This window comes from Anomaloglossus baeobatrachus, chromosome 6 (genome assembly GCF_048569485.1).
Source record: "Anomaloglossus baeobatrachus isolate aAnoBae1 chromosome 6, aAnoBae1.hap1, whole genome shotgun sequence".
Classification (NCBI taxonomy): Eukaryota; Metazoa; Chordata; class Amphibia; order Anura; family Aromobatidae; genus Anomaloglossus; species Anomaloglossus baeobatrachus.
This window is the reverse complement of record NC_134358.1, coordinates 209508909-209524847: the sequence shown is the minus strand read 5'-3', so window position 1 is coordinate 209524847 and position 15939 is coordinate 209508909.

Below are 15939 nucleotides of genomic sequence, written 5' to 3'. Positions count from 1 at the left end.
AGAATGAATGCGGCCGCGCGCTGTGCGCCGCCATCTTCCGGAGGGGGGAGGGGGGTGGTGGCTCTGGAGAACCGGAGGGGGCTCCGGTGACCAGAGGGCTCCAGTGGACCGGAGGAGGGGTCAGGGGGAGGACATTTCCCTCCGATCTGAAATGTTTGATCATTTCAGATCGGAGGGAAATGACTGCAGAGCCGGCGCCGGCGGCAGTTTTCTGTGCGCTTCGGCGCCATTTTGGATGTCCGGTGGGGGTAGGGGTGGGGGTGGGGGGACTCTCCGGTACCGGGGGCTTTGGGGGCACTAGGGGGTTAGATTTCTTTCTCACCTGACATGTTTGATCATGTCAGATGAAAAAGAAATCAGTTTTACCGGCCATTTCTTTTTTTTTCATGTGTTCGTCGGTATACAGTGTATACCGCCGATCACATGATCGGGGTCCAAAAAAAAACACCCCGATTCATAATCTGGGGGGTCTCAGCTACCCCCGGTAGCTGAAACCCCCGAGATTTTCGGTCGCTGGGGGGCGCTACAGGGTTTTTTCGGGCCGCCGCTTTAAAGCGGCGGAACAGAATAAGTACCCTGTTTTGCCGCCGCTTTAAGTCGTACGGCCGTCGTTATGAGGTTAAGTTAAAACTGCGCATTAGGTGAACTCTGCCAAGGATGCCTTAAATTTGACAATTTTTGTACATCTTACCTGTAGGCTTCCTTCCTAATGACTTATTTTGGTGTGTTTTTTTTTACTTGTAAAAACAAACTCATGTAATTGAATCTTGTTTTATGCATTTTTAAAAAGCGATTTTAGTAGTTTTATTTAGGGCACACTCACACAAGGATATGCATCAGAAGAGTGCTATCCAAATTTTAATCGGATAGCACCTACTCCAATGTTATACTCTGGAGCAGCGCCGGCTAGTGATTTTTTTTCTGTGATATAAAAAATCACAGCATGCTTCGATTGGTAATATATATTGGACAGCAGGAACACACTTAATAATTTGGGTGTGTTGAAATCATCAGACTGCAATAGGATATTAACTGGGCGCAGTCCGATTTACGCCGACACAGACAATGGAGAAGATGAAGAATTTTAGTTCTTTCGTTCATCTCTGATCTTGACACGCCACACCAGGGCCTGTTTTGGGTGGGGACACTCAGAACCAAGCTGGTTCTGTCCTGGGAGGATGTCACGACGGCAGCACCTGACTCTGTGACCCTGGCGGTGTCATTTAAATGAATGGGGGATATATTTACAGGGAATATTGATTTGTGACGCCACCTGTGGTTTTCGGCCAGGTATGGCCGAAGCTGCTTAGACGGGACCGCTGCGGCAGATGGTAACGCAGCTGAGATGGTACAGCTCCCCACAGGTGGAGCTGGGACCCCAAGGCAACCATAGGTAGTTGTTTTAGCCAGTGAGATGTTTGAATAGCGAGGGGCTGGCGGCAAAGGCAATAAGTCCAGGACACAGCGACATACAGTCACAAGTTCTTTACTCACAGTTATCAGTTCCAGATTATCACATTCGGATGGTCAAATGCTGCCCTTGGAGTGCTGAGTCTTGTGGTGACGGGATCCAGCCAATCCCCAGAAAATTCGGATGCACAAGACCGTTGTACCTTTCTGTGTCCCTTTTCTGATCATCTTCCTACACTGTCTTCGCCCTCCTGCCCTGCGTCTCACACACAGTGCCCTGAGCTGGTGTCCATGGACCCTGTTTTGGGAGGCTGTTCTGCCTAATCTATTGGTCCTCTGTTGTCACCTTTTCTGTGGATTCGCGTGTGGTTGTGGCTTCGGCACATGAAGTTACCTCAACCTCTGTTTTTGCTAGCTGAGCCTAGTTGTTCTCCGCTAGTCTAGAGGCCGGTCCCCTTTGTGGCCAAGTCCCTCCACACTGGTGAGTCGGCTGTGGATGCAAGCCCACAGGTGGATCTCTCACTTCCCATAGCTCTTGGACCACTTCTTCATTTTCTTCCACCTGGCCCTAGGATGAGCTCTTCTGGCTCCAGTCCCAAGGACCTCTTCCCTCCTCTTCCTACTTTGTTCTCCTCTCTTGTTCTAACTGTCCACCCACTAACTCCTCCTCCAGACTGGCTCCAGGACTGTGCTCTCCCTAAGAAGCAACACGGCCTGATTGAGTGTAGCAATACTAAAGGTACCGTCACACTAAGCAACGCTCCAGCGATCCCACCAGCAACCTGGCCTGGCAGGGATCGCTGGAGTGTCGATACACGGGTTGCTGGTGAGCTGTCAAACAGGCAGATCTCACCAGCAACCCCCAGCCAGCAGTGACTCTGCGCTTGGTAACATAGGTAAATATCGGGTAACCAACCCGGTATTTAGCTTGGTTACCAGCGCACACCGCTTAGCGCTGGCTCCCTGCACTCCTAGCCAGAGTACACATCGGGTTAATTACCCGATGTGTAGTCTGGCTATGTGTGCAGGGAGCCGGCACTGGCAGCGTGAGAGCGGCGGACGCTGGTAACGAAGGTAAATATCGGGTAACCAAGGAAAGGGCTTCTTGGTTACCCGATATTTACATTGGTTACCAGCGTCCGCAGAAGCCGGCTCCCTGCTCACTGCACATTCAGTTGTTGCTCTCTCACTGTCACACACAGCGATGTGTGCTTCACAGCGGGAGAGCAACAACTAAAAAATGGTCCAGGACATTCAGCAACAACCAGCGACCTCACAGCAGGGGCCAGGTTGTTGCTGAATGTCACACACAGCAACATCGCTAGCAACATCGCTGTTGCGTCACAAGTCGTGCCTCAGCAGCTATGTTGCTAGCGATGTTGCTTAGTGAGACGTGGCCTTAAGTGTGTGTGTGTGTGTGTGTGTGTGTGTGTGTGTAACATGGTCTGTGTGCTCATTCTTATCCAAGAATGGGATATCACACCTCTGGCTGAGGTGTAGTACCTCAGTGGCAACTGGACCCTCTTGGGTGCCACACTCTTATTCTCTCAAGCAAGAGAATCGGATCAAATTGATAACACTTGCCACAAACTCTGATCAGAGTTAGAGCCAAGTGTTATGAACATAATCTGCGAATTGTCTCAAATTTACGGTTGTGGGACCCCAGCCTTAATATGTTTCTTTTGATATGCAGATTTTTTTCTAGAGTCTTTTATGTTTCAAGATAAGGGTTGAAAAACTAATGGAGACAGCAGAGTATAGAGCTCAGTTTTCTCTGTCATAACCATAGATACTGAATGTCAATTTATTTTCGACTATGTTACTACATTCTATACCAATAGTAAATAGAAAGCATGGGACATGAGGGCCCTCATTCTAGTAATTTTTGTCCCAGTAGTGGAACACCAAATGGTCAAACATTTATCACTTAAATTGTGGACTGTTAATAACTGTCATTCTCAGGAAAATACTTTATCATTGTAATTAGATTTAAAGAGGCTGTCCACTATTGAAAATTCCTGCTCTAATAGCTCTACTATTTAGAATAAAATGAAAACACTACATACTTACCTCCCACACTAGTGCCATTCTTCTAATCTCCAAACTAGGTCTTTTGGTAGTTAAGTGACATCAACAATCTCTCATGATTGATTGAGCTTATCAGAAGCCACTGACTCCAGCAGTCTTGTGACACTGTTTCTATAATCTCAGCCTGGAGGACACAGCAAAGAGTTTGAAGGAACAGTAATGTTTTCTTTTATACAGCAAAGTGAAACTATTAATGATATATAGCAAACAGTGGTGTACCGCTAATAGCACCAGACCATGGGGCCCGTCAGGAAAGGTCAGATAGTTTTGGGGCTGTGGGGGCATCATACTGTGGGTAAGGGAAAACTGTGTGGGCATCATTATGAGTGTTTTAGGCTGTGCTGGTATTTTAGTGTATTAAGAGGGTTGTGGGGGCATCATAATTTGTGTAGGGGCTGTGGGCACCATTATATTGTGTAGGGGAATCAAACAACGGGACGGATATGGAGGCATTATACTGTATGTGAGAATGTGGAGGGATCATGCTATGTGTGGGGGACTGTAGGGACCTTGATACTGTGTGTGGGCCTTTGTGACCTTTATACTGTGTGGGGTGAGACTGTGGGAGTAACATAGATCATGTTTCTGTGATTCTCCTCATCCTCAAAAACGCTCCCCTAGCTAGACAGTTTTGTACCTGTCCAATGTTGATACAGGAACTCACCCATGTGTGCATGCCTGATAATTGTGTAAATGCTCCCTGTTTTTCCTTCTTCTGTTCTTCCTCATGTGCAACCATCTCCTCCCTCATTGCTTGAAGCATTTTTTCAAGGAGGCATATAAGTGGGATAGTAACACTGATGATGGCGCCCTCAGAGCTGGCCATATTTGTGGAGTACTGAAAGCAGTGCAACATGGCACACATTCCACATGGAGGACAACTCGTTGGTCGTGAAGTAGTGTTGTTCCACAGAGCGACTCACCCATGCGTGCTGCAGCTGAAACTTCACTATCGCATGATGCTTGTACTCTTGTAGGTACGTCTCATATGGGGTGGTGAGAGGGAAGGCAAAAGTTACAATGCAGTGTAGACTGGTGGGCAGCATAATGCCAAAATCGCACACAGAAGGCCAAAATTTTCTACAGCAGCTCTGATATATCATAGTAATTTTTCAGGATTCTCTGCACCACCTTATCGGTCTTCATACTGCAGAAAGCCGGAGCAATTGACAGCTGTGTTTCTTCAGCATCACCAGACATGTGTACCTACCCGCGCTTGGCTGCAGCAGAGCCGCTAGGATCCGGGCTCGTTGGTGGTGGCTCGAGCACCTCCGGACCCGGGGTCACTTTGCTCTGAAAGGGTGCTGGCGCTACTTTGGGGGGTGGTAGGTAGGTGCACGGCCGGAGCCGCGCTTGAGTTCGTGACGCCACCCACGGGATGTGGTGAAGGTGTAGACACCACCGCTGCAGTTACGGGGCACCCGGGGGAGATGGTGATGCAGCAAGATGTTAACCACTCTGGGGGCAGGGATGATGGCCCCGGGACCCGTTGGGGAGAGTAGCTGGGCAGTGCATGGCGGTGCGTGGCCGGATGGCACTGTTGTACTCACTGTTATTGACACACACAAGTCTCTGGTAAACAAAGTTGATGGTGGTCGCTGCCCGCAGCCTGCTGCGTCTGGTCCCCCACATGGTTCGGTGGTCTTTGCCTTTCTCCTGCACCGTGTAGTGTATGTGTAGACTGCCTGCGCTTCAGTGAAGGGAGTCCGCTCCCCGGCTGTGTATATGTCGGAGGAGCCCGTTTGCCCGCAGACGCTGGCACGTGGGATCTCTCTGCCTGTGCTGTGGCTTTCTATCCCCCTCGGTGGGCTGTTGTCTTCAGTCGGGACTTGGGTGGGAAAGGACCTATAGTCCAGACCGCAATCACTGAATTAACTCAGTCCAGCGGATTCTGGACCTCATTTCAGGGTTTGAGTACCCCCTGTGCTCCGGTTTCCAGTCGGTTCCCCGGGCCACTACCCTGTCCCGGTCCACCACGGTTCCACCGAGCCATCTTCCCGGCTCCTGCAGGCTAAGGCCACCGTATGCCTCTTAGCCAAGGTGTGCGGGCTACAACCCTCACACCTGTCAGTCTACTCCACTCCTCACTCACTGACACTCCAAACTAGACTGCCTGCACTGAACTGACTGAACTGAACGACTGCTTCCTGCCTCAGGCCCTCTGAACTCCTCGGTGGGCGTGGCCAACCACCTGAGTCCGCCCCCTGGTGTGTTCATCAAGCACTGAGGGAGGTGACTAGGGTTTATGGTTTGGCTGGTGTTACCTTGTGTTGGACTGGTGTTGTGCGGGGCGCTGTCTGTGACTACCTGGCTAATCCAGGGCATCACACATGTGCTGTACCCTAGCCCTCCCATGTCCTCATCCTTAAATTGAACAAGTGGTTGAACATCCGTATGCTCAATCTCTGCTACTTCTGTGGCAGAGCCAAGTGGATGGCCTATGGAACCCCAGCCAGCGGAGTCATCAAAAATTAGAAGTAACTTCTGTATGACTTGGGGCTCAGGCTGATTGCCTGATTTGCCAGGGGGTGAAGTGTAAGACAGATGTCCATGGGCTGCAGGTCAAAACTGCTATTTCAGGAGAGCATCGGGTGAAAGAAGGCATTGAAACTAGTGGCACTCTCAGCCATTCAATCTAAAACCATCTCTGCTTGTTCTTACCTCACCATTCTTTCAGCAGGACTTTGGCCTAATAAATTATGCAGAACGTTCTGTCACACGCATGTACCAGAGGAAAGTGTATCATTTGGGTGCATAGCATGCCTACAGATCAACCATATCCTCTCCCTGCAGCAGCTCCGTAACTAGCTGCAGCACCATAGCCACGTTCCCTACTTGATGGTCTCCTTATTCTTTTTACCCAAAAAGTAAGTGCAGAGTATTACATGGTCTGTATACAGAGAGCGCACAACAGAATATTACACTGCCTGTGTGCAGAGTGGCCACACAGATACTTTTTTTAAGTCTTTATTAAACGTGCACACATACAGTTAGGTCCAGAAATATTTGGACAGTGACACAAGTTTTGTTATTTTAGCTGTTTACAAAAACATGTTCAGAAATACAATTATATATATAATATGGGCTGAAAGTGCTCACTCCCAGCTGCAATATGAGAGTTTTCACATCCAAATCGGAGAAAGGGTTTAGGAATCATAGCTCTGTAATGCATAGCCTCCTCTTTTTAAAGGGACCAAAAGTAATTGGACAAGGGACTCTAAGGGCTGCAATTAACTCTGAAGGCGTCTCCCTCGTTAACCTGTAATCAATGAAGTAGTTAAAAGGTCTGGGGTTGATTACAGGTGTGTGGTTTTGCATTTGGAAGCTGTTGCTGTGACCAGACAACATGCGGTCTAAGGAACTCTCAATTGAGGTGAAGCAGAACATCCTGAGGCTGAAAAAAAAGAAAAAATCCATCAGAGAGATAGCAGACATGCTTGGAGTAGCAAAATCAACAGTCGGGTACATTCTGAGAAAAAAGGAATTGACTGGTGAGCTTGGGAACTCAAAAAGGCCTGGACGTCCACGGATGAAAACAGTGGTGAATGATCGCCGCATACTTTCTTTGGTGAAGAAGAACCCGTTCACAACATCAACTGAAGTCCAGAACACTCTCAGTGAAGTAGGTGTATCTGTCTCTAAGTCAACAGTAAAGAGAAGACTCCATGAAAGTAAATACAAAGGGTTCACATCTAGATGCAAACCATTCATCAATTCCAAAAATAGACAGGCCAGAGTTAAATTTGCTGAAAAACACCTCATGAAGCCAGCTCAGTTCTGGAAAAGTATTCTATGGACAGATGAGACAAAGATCAACCTGTACCAGAATGATGGGAAGAAAAAAGTTTGGAAAAGAAAGGGAACGGCACATGATCCAAGGCACACCACATCCTCTGTAAAACATGGTGGAGGCAACGTGATGACATGGGCATGCATGGCTTTTAATGGCACTGGGTCACTTGTGTTTATTGATGATATAACAGCAGACAAGAGTAGCCGGATGAATTCTGAAGTGTACCGGGATATACTTTCAGCCCAGATTCAGCCAAATGCCGCAAAGTTGATCGGACGGCGCTTCATAGTACGGATGGACAATGACCCCAAGCATACAGCCAAAGCTACCCAGGAGTTCATGAGTGCAAAAAAGTGGAACATTCTGCAATGGCCAAGTCAATCACCAGATCTTAACCCAATTAAGCATGCATTTCACTTGCTCAAATCCAGACTTAAGACGGAAAGACCCACAAACAAGCAAGACCTGAAGGCTGCGGCTGTAAAGGCCTGGCAAAGCATTAAGAAGGAGGAAACCCAGCGTTTGGTGATGTCCATGGGTTCCAGACTTAAGGCAGTGATTGTCTCCAAAGGATTCGCAACAAAATATTGAAAATAAAAATATTTTGTTTGGGTTTGGTTTATTTGTCCAATTACTTTTGACCTCCTAAAAAGTGGAGTGTTTGTAAAGAAATGTGTACAATTCCTACAATTTCTATCAGATATTTTTGTTCAAACCTTCAAATTAAACGTTACAATCTGCACTTGAATTCTGTTGTAGAGGTTTCATTTCAAATCCAATGTGGTGGCATGCAGAGCCCAACTCGCGAAAATTGTGTCACTGTCCAAATATTTCTGGACCTAACTGTAGGTTCTTTTTTTAAGAGTACCCCCACCGAGCCTGGTGCAAAGTGGCCCCACAGACCTTTTGTTAAAATTTTCTTCACAGACCCTTTTTAAGAGTACCCCCACAGAGTCTTTAATAAAAGTCCCTCCACAGACTCTATTGACTGGAAGGGCTCAAAAACGCTGGAAAAACGCAAAAGGAATTGACAAGCTGCATCTTCAAAAACGCAGCCAATATGCAGTCAAAAAAAGATGCACAGTGTGGTTAGCAAAATAGAAATCTCATAGACTTTGCTGGGAAAAGGAAATGCATGCATTTAGGTGCATTTTTGTGACCTCAAAAACGCACCAAAAATGCACCAAATGATGCACTGTGTGAACATAGCCTTAAGCGGGCTTTACACGCTACGATAAACCAAACGATATGTCATCGGGGTCACGTCGTAAGTGACGCACATCCGGTGCCGTTTGACATATCGTAGCGTGTGACAGCTACGAGCGTCTGGTAATGAGCAAAAATACTTACTCACCTTATCGTTGCTCGTTGACACGTTGCTCATTTTCTAAAAATCACACTTCCTTCTCTGCGCCGGTTGTTCATCGTTCCCGGGGCAGCCCACGCAGCTCCGTGTGACACCCCGGGAACGATGAATACAGCTTACCTGTGTCCCGCTGCCAATGCGGAAGGAAGGAGGTGGGCGGGATGTTTACGTCCCGCTCATCTCCGCCCCTCCACTACTATTGGCCGGCCGCTGTGTGACGTCGCGGTGACGCCGACTGTCCCTCCCCCTTTAGGAAGAGGATGTTCGCCGCCCACAGCGAGGTCGTTTGGAAGGTAAGTACGTGTGACGGGGGTTTATGACTTTGTGCGACACGGGCAACAAATCGCCCATATCGCACAAACGATGGGGGCGGGTGAGATTGGAAATGCGATTGCATGAGAAATTGAAGCATTTAAAGCAGCCTTTACACTGTCCTTCACTCAAGCAGGCAAAAAAGTGGAATATTCTGTAATGGCTGAGACAATCACCAGATCTCAACTGCACGGAGCATGCATTGAGCATGCTTAAGGGGTACTTTGCACGCTGCGACATCGCTAGCCGATGATAGCGATGCCGAGCGCAATAGTACCCGCCCCTGTTGCACATACGATATCTTGTGATAGCTACCGGAGCGAACATTATCGCTACGGCAGCTTCACACGCACTTACCTGCCCTGCGACGTCGCTCTGGCAGGCCTCCTTCCTAAGGGAGCGGGTCGTGCGGCGTCACAAAAACTGCCATGAACATATGAATAAAGAGAAATTTAGCTATTGCATTAATCAATTCAATAGCTAAATTTCTCTTTATTCATATGTTCATGGCAGTAATGCAGATTCCATTTTTCATATTTTCATTCTTACATATAGCTATTGGATTTTTCATGTCAGTATTCACACAGCAGTTTCTGCTTTTCACATATTCCCCTTACATAGTCACTGGTGTGCATACCTTCTCTCCATATTTCTAATTATTACACATAACTTAATTTATGGACATTCATGGTTTGAATTTTTTTGCTTGCGTGTACTGGATGGGTTGTTGACAAAAATCCTGTGAGAAATTCATGTCAATAGCACCCGTAGAAATAAATTTGCTAAGAACATTGCGGACATGTTCAATACATTTCACCCGCTATATGTGTGCATCGTCGGTTTCCCTTGGGCGCCGGTGCTGCGAGGCATTCTAGTGCCATTATCCCTGCACTTTTCTCTACCTTACACGGTCATCATCATGCTGTGAGGGTCTCTACTCAACTGCATGGCTGCCTACATGTCACGTGGTCCTCCACACTTCCGCACGGCCATCCTCGTGTTGCGTGCTCCTAGACTAGCACCAACTATGATCATCAACATAGAGCATAGTACTGTGTGTCCCTACATTGCCATTCACTTATGGTGTAGTCACCTGTTCATCTCCCGCGAATATGATGTTTGTGTCAATCTTCAGCTCCAACCTAGACCCCAGGCATTGTGCATGTTGCATGGGGTTTCCTAGTTTCCAGCCTATGGGGCGTGTATGCGCACTTCCTGTCCTTTTAAGAGGAAGCATGCGCACCTTGTTAAGGTTTCACCAGCCTATCGCCAGATCTCAGCAGGCTCCCTCCCCCTGATGGGAGGGTGAGAGCAATTCATTAGGATTTAATCCTAGCTGTGTCTTAAGCCTGCTTTACACCCTACGATCCAGCATACGGTATCGTATGCGATCATAACCGCCCCCATCGTATGTGCGGCACGTTCAATTTGTTGAATGTGCCGCACAAACGATTAACCCCTGTCACACGTACTTACCTGTCCATACGACCTCGATGTGGGCGGCGAACGTCCACTTCCTGGAGTGGGAGGGACATTCGGCGTCACATCGACGTCACGCGGCAGCCGGCCAATAGAAGCGGAGGGGCGGAGATGAGCGGGACGTAAACATCCCGCCCACCTCCTTCCTTCTGCATTGTCGACAGGAGCCGCGAATGGAGGTAAGCTGTCGTTCAATGTTCCCGGGGTGTCACACACTGCGATGTGTGCTGCCACGGAAACATTGCACAACCGCACGTTCAATTTTTGAGGAATGAACGACGTGCATGCGATGAATGGATTTTCGTTCAATCGCAATTGCACGGAGGTTTTACACGCTGCAATCTTACTTACGATGACGGATGTGCATCACTTACACATCGTAAGATTTATTGTAGCGTGTAAAGCACCCTTTAGTCCTGCCGATCTGCTCTGGTTTTCCAGTCTCCAGTACCAGTCCTGCATGCAAACAGTTCAGCTCTACTGTGTCTACCTTGTCTGTTCTCTTGATCTGTCCTGTCTATTCCCTGGTACCAGCCTGTATCCTCCACCTGTGTCTGTACCAGTTTGTATCCTGCACCTGTGTCTGTACCCGTCTGCATTTGTTGTTCCATCTGACTTTTGTTTCCTATGTCCTATGCCTGATCTCCCATTCCTGGTGATCTGTGCATAATGACCTGGACCCTGATGACAGGAGTTCCTCCTGAGGTCCTGTCCCGGCTGCATCTGTGTCCAATGTCCTGTGCCTGATGTCCCTTGCCTGGTGATCGGAGCCTGATGACCCGTGACGGATGTTGGATACCTTTCAGTAACCATTCTGCCAGTTCCCATTCAGACTGTGCTTCCTGTTCTGCCTTGTTTGTCCTGCTAGCCCCATTTGTCCTGACAGTGTCCGTCCTGCCCGTTACCTGACCCTGGTCCTGCTGTCTTCCTGTTCCACTCAGTTGCCACAGTCCTGAGAGTGGCACGTGGTGTTCTGCCTCATGACGGGCACATAGTTAAGCCGATCCCAAGGAAGGGTAAGCCTGGGTTCCCCCTATGGTACAGTGGATCTACTCCTGCTCGCCGCCTTCACCAGCGGTGAGCATTACAATGTGTCACCAAGGTAACAAGCCTCTATGATGTAAGTCCTAATAGGTTGCTGAGAGTTGTTTTTTTTATGTAACCAGATTTTTGGTCTGGGGTTTAAGAGCAGCCAAATAGTTTGGGTAGGAACTGGCCACAAACATACCTCCAGTGCGGGATTCCAGGTCCTACAAAAAGCAGCTGAAGCGGCTTATGTATGGACTAGAAGGTGGCCCGATTGTAACGCATCGGGTATTCTAGAATTTATTGTGTAGTTAATGTATGATTTTTGTTATATATATATATATATATATATATATATATATATATATATATATATATATATATATATATATATATATATATATATACAGTGCCTACAAGTAGTATTCAACCCCCTGCAGATTTAGCAGGTTTACACATTCGGAATTAACTTGGCATTGTGACATTTGGACTGTAGATCAGCATGGAAGTGTGAAATGCACTGCAGCAAAAAAGAATGTTATTTCTTTTTTTATTTTTTTTTTAAATTGTGAAAAGTTTATTCAGAGGGTCATTTATTATTCAACCCCTCAATCCACCAGAATTCTGTTTGGTTTCCCTAAAGTATTAAGAAGTATTTCAGGCACAAAGAACAATGAGCTTCACATGTTTGGATTAATTATCTCTTTTTCCAGCCTTTTCTGACTAATTAAGACCCTCCCCAAACTTGTGAACAGCACTCATACTTGGTCAACATGGGAAAGACAAAGGAGCATTCCAAGGCCATCAGAGACAAGATCGTGGAGGGTCACAAGGCTGGCAAGGGGTACAAAACCCTTTCCAAGGAGTTGGGCCTACCTGTCTCCACTGTTGGGAGCATCATCCGGTGGGATGAAGTGGAAGGCTTATGGAACTACTGTTAGCCTTCCATGCCCTGGACAGCCTTTGAAAGTTTCCACCCGTGCCGAGGCCAGGCTTGTCCGAAGAGTCAAGGCTAACCCAAGGACAACAAGGAAGGAGCTCCGGGAAGATCTCATGGCAGTGGGGACATTGGTTTCAGTCAATACCATAAGTAACGTACTCCACCGCAATGGTCTCCATTCCAGACGAGCCCGTAAGGTACCTTTACTTTCAAAGCGTCATGTCAAGGCTCGTCTACAGTTTGCTCATGATCACTTGGAGGACTCTGAGACAGACTGGTTCAAGGTTCTCTGGTCTGATGAGACCAAGATCGAGATCTTTGGTGCCAACCACACACGTGACGTTTGGAGACTGGATGGCATTGCAACCGACCCCAAGAATACCATCCCTACAGTCAAGCATGGTGGTGGCAGCATCATGCTGTGGGGCTGTTTCTCAGCCAAGGGGCCTGGCCATCTGGTCCGCATCCATGGGAAGATGGATAGCACGGCCTACCTGGAGATTTTGGCCAATAACCTCCGCTCCTCCATCAAGGATCTTAAGATGGGTCGTCATTTCATCTTCCAACAAGACAACGACCCAAAGCACACAGCCAAGAAAACCAAGGCCTGGTTCAAGAGGGAAAAAATCAAGGTGTTGCAGTGGCCTAGTCAGTCTCCTGACCTTAACCCAATTGAAAACTTGTGGAAGGAGCTCAAGATTAAAGTCCACATGAGACACCCAAAGAACCTAGATAACTTGGAGAAGATATGCATGGAGGAGTGGGCCAAGATAACTCCAGAGACCTGTGCCGGCCTGATCAGGTCTTATAAAAGACGAATATTAGCTGTAATTGCAAACAAGGGTTATTCCACAAAATATTAAACCTAGGGGTTGAATAATAATTGACCCACACTTTTATGTTGAAAATTTATTAAAATTTAACTGAGCAACATAACTTGTTGGTTTGTAAGATTTATGCATCTGTTAATAAATCCTGCTCTTGTTTGAAGTTTGCAGGCTCTAACTTATTTGCATCTTATCAAACCTGCTAAATCTGCAGGGGGTTGAATACTACTTGTAGGCACTGTATATATAGATGTTGTTGTGTGTAGTTGCCAAGTGTTTGTGTAGGGCACTGTAAATGTTCTGGGTGTTGTCTTGGTGTGGGGGTGTGTGAGAGCGGAGTTGTTTGTGTGTTGCGTTGTGTGTGTTGCGTTGTTTGTGGAGCGCTGTGTGTCAGCAGCGTTGTGTGTGTGTGTGGTGCTGTGTGTGTTGCGTGGTTTGTGTGGGTGCGTGTGTGTGTGGGGTGCGTGTGTGTGTTTTGGGGAAGGTATGTTTTGTGCAGTGTGTGTGTGTTGGAGGAGTAGTCCTGGGGAGTGAGGAGTATAATAGGAGGAGTAGTCCTGGGGTGGCGGGAGAGGAGTATAATAGGAGGAGTAGTCCTGGGGAGGGAGGAGTATAATAGGAGGAGGAGTCCTGGGGGGGAGAGGAGTATAATAAGAGGAGTAGTCCTTGGGGAGAGGAGTATAATAGGAGGAGTAGTGCTGGTGAGACAGGAGGATAATAGGAGGAATAGTCCTGGGGGGTGAGGAGTATACTAGGAGGAGTAGTCCTGGGGGGAGAGGAGTATAAAAGGAGGAGTAGTCCTGGGAGGAGGGGAGTATAATAGGAGAAGTAGGCCTGAGGGAGAGGCGTATAATAGGAGGAGTAGTCCTGGGGGGAGAGGAGTCTAAGAGGAGGAGTAGTTCTGGGGGGAGAGGAGTCTAATAGGAGGAGTAGTGCTGGGTGGAGAGGAGTCAAGGAAGAGGCGTAGTCCTGGAGCGGAGGTGTCTAATAGGTGGAGTAATCCTGGGGGGAGGTGTCTAATAGGTGGCGTAGTCCTGGGGGAGGTGTCTAATAGGTGTAGTAGTCCTGAGGGGAGGTGTATAGGTGCCCAATGTGTGCGGGGGCGGGGCCGAGCAGGCAATTTGTGCGGGGGCGGGGCCGAGCGGCCAATGCGTGAGAAGGGCGAGGCCGGGCCGAGCCAAGCGCCAATGCGTGCGGGGCGGCGGGGCTGGGCCGAGCAGCCAATGCGACAGTTGTCACTGTAATGACGTCATTTTGGAGCAAGACAGACAGACAGACAGACAGAATAAGGCAATTATATATATATATATATATATATAAATAATCTAGGAGCTGCAGTGTGAATGCGCAATAATGCTGGGCAAACTGAAGGATTACTTGTCTGCGGGGTCTGAAGAGAGGCCTGTCGGACTGTTCATGTGTGATAACCTGAGGAGTTACCAAGTCAGTGAGACTGCTCCATTTATGTTACCTAACCGTTTTGTTATCAACTACTGCTGCATAAAGCTTTTGTGTGTTTGGTTCAGTTACTGAACTGCCAGGTTTATAAAGATAAATAAACTTTATCATTTTGATTTGTATATTCTGTGCTGCTGCCTATACAAGCAACTATTATGGGGCTGAAACCTGACTATATATATATATATATATATATATATATATATATATATATATATATATATATACAGTATATGGACAAGGCATGTGTTACTGTGGTGGCCAAAAGTATTGGCACCCCTGCAATTCTGTCAGATAATACTCAGTTTCTTCTTGAAAATGATTGCAATCACAAATTCTTTGGTATTATTATCTTCATTTAAATTGTCTTCATTGAAAAAAAAAAAATTGTCATAAAGCCAAATTGGGTATAATTCCACACCAAACATAAAAAAGGGGTGGACAAAAGTATTGCCACTGTTTGAAAAATCATGTGATGCTTCTCTAATTTGTGTAATTAACAGCACCTGTAACTTACCTGTGGCACTTAACAGGTGTTGGCAATAACTAAATCACACTTGCAGCCAGTTGACATGGATTAAAGTTGACTCAACCTCTATCCTGTGTCCTTGTGTGTACCACATTGAGCATGGAGAAAAGAAAGAAGACCAAAGAACTGTCTGAGGACTTGAGAATCCAAATTGTGAGGAAGTATGAGCAATCTCAAGGCTACAAGTCCATCTCCAAAGACCTGAAAGTTCCTGTGTCTAGGGTGCGCAGTGTCATCAAGAAGTTTAAAGCCCATGGCACTGTGGCTAACCTCCCTAGATGTGGAAGGAAAAGAAAAATTGACGAGAGATTTCAACGCAAGATTGAGCGTATGGTGGATAAAGAACCTTGACTAACATCCAAACAAGTTCAAGCTGCCCTTTAGTCCGAGGGTACAACAGTGTCAACCCGTACTATCCGTCGGCGTCTGAATGAAAAGGGACTGTATGGTAGAATACCTAGGACGACCCCACTTCTTACCCCGAGACATAAAAAAGCCAGGCTGGAGTTTGCCAAAACTTATTTGAGAAAGCCTAAAACGTTTTGGAAGAATATTCTCTGGTCAGATGAGACAAAAGTAGAGCTTTTTGGGAAAAGCCATCAACATAGAGTTTACAGGAAAAAAAAGAGGCATTCAAAGAAAAGAACACGGTCCCTACAGTCAAACATGGCGGAGGTTCCTTGATGTATTGGGGTTGCTTTGCTGCCTCTG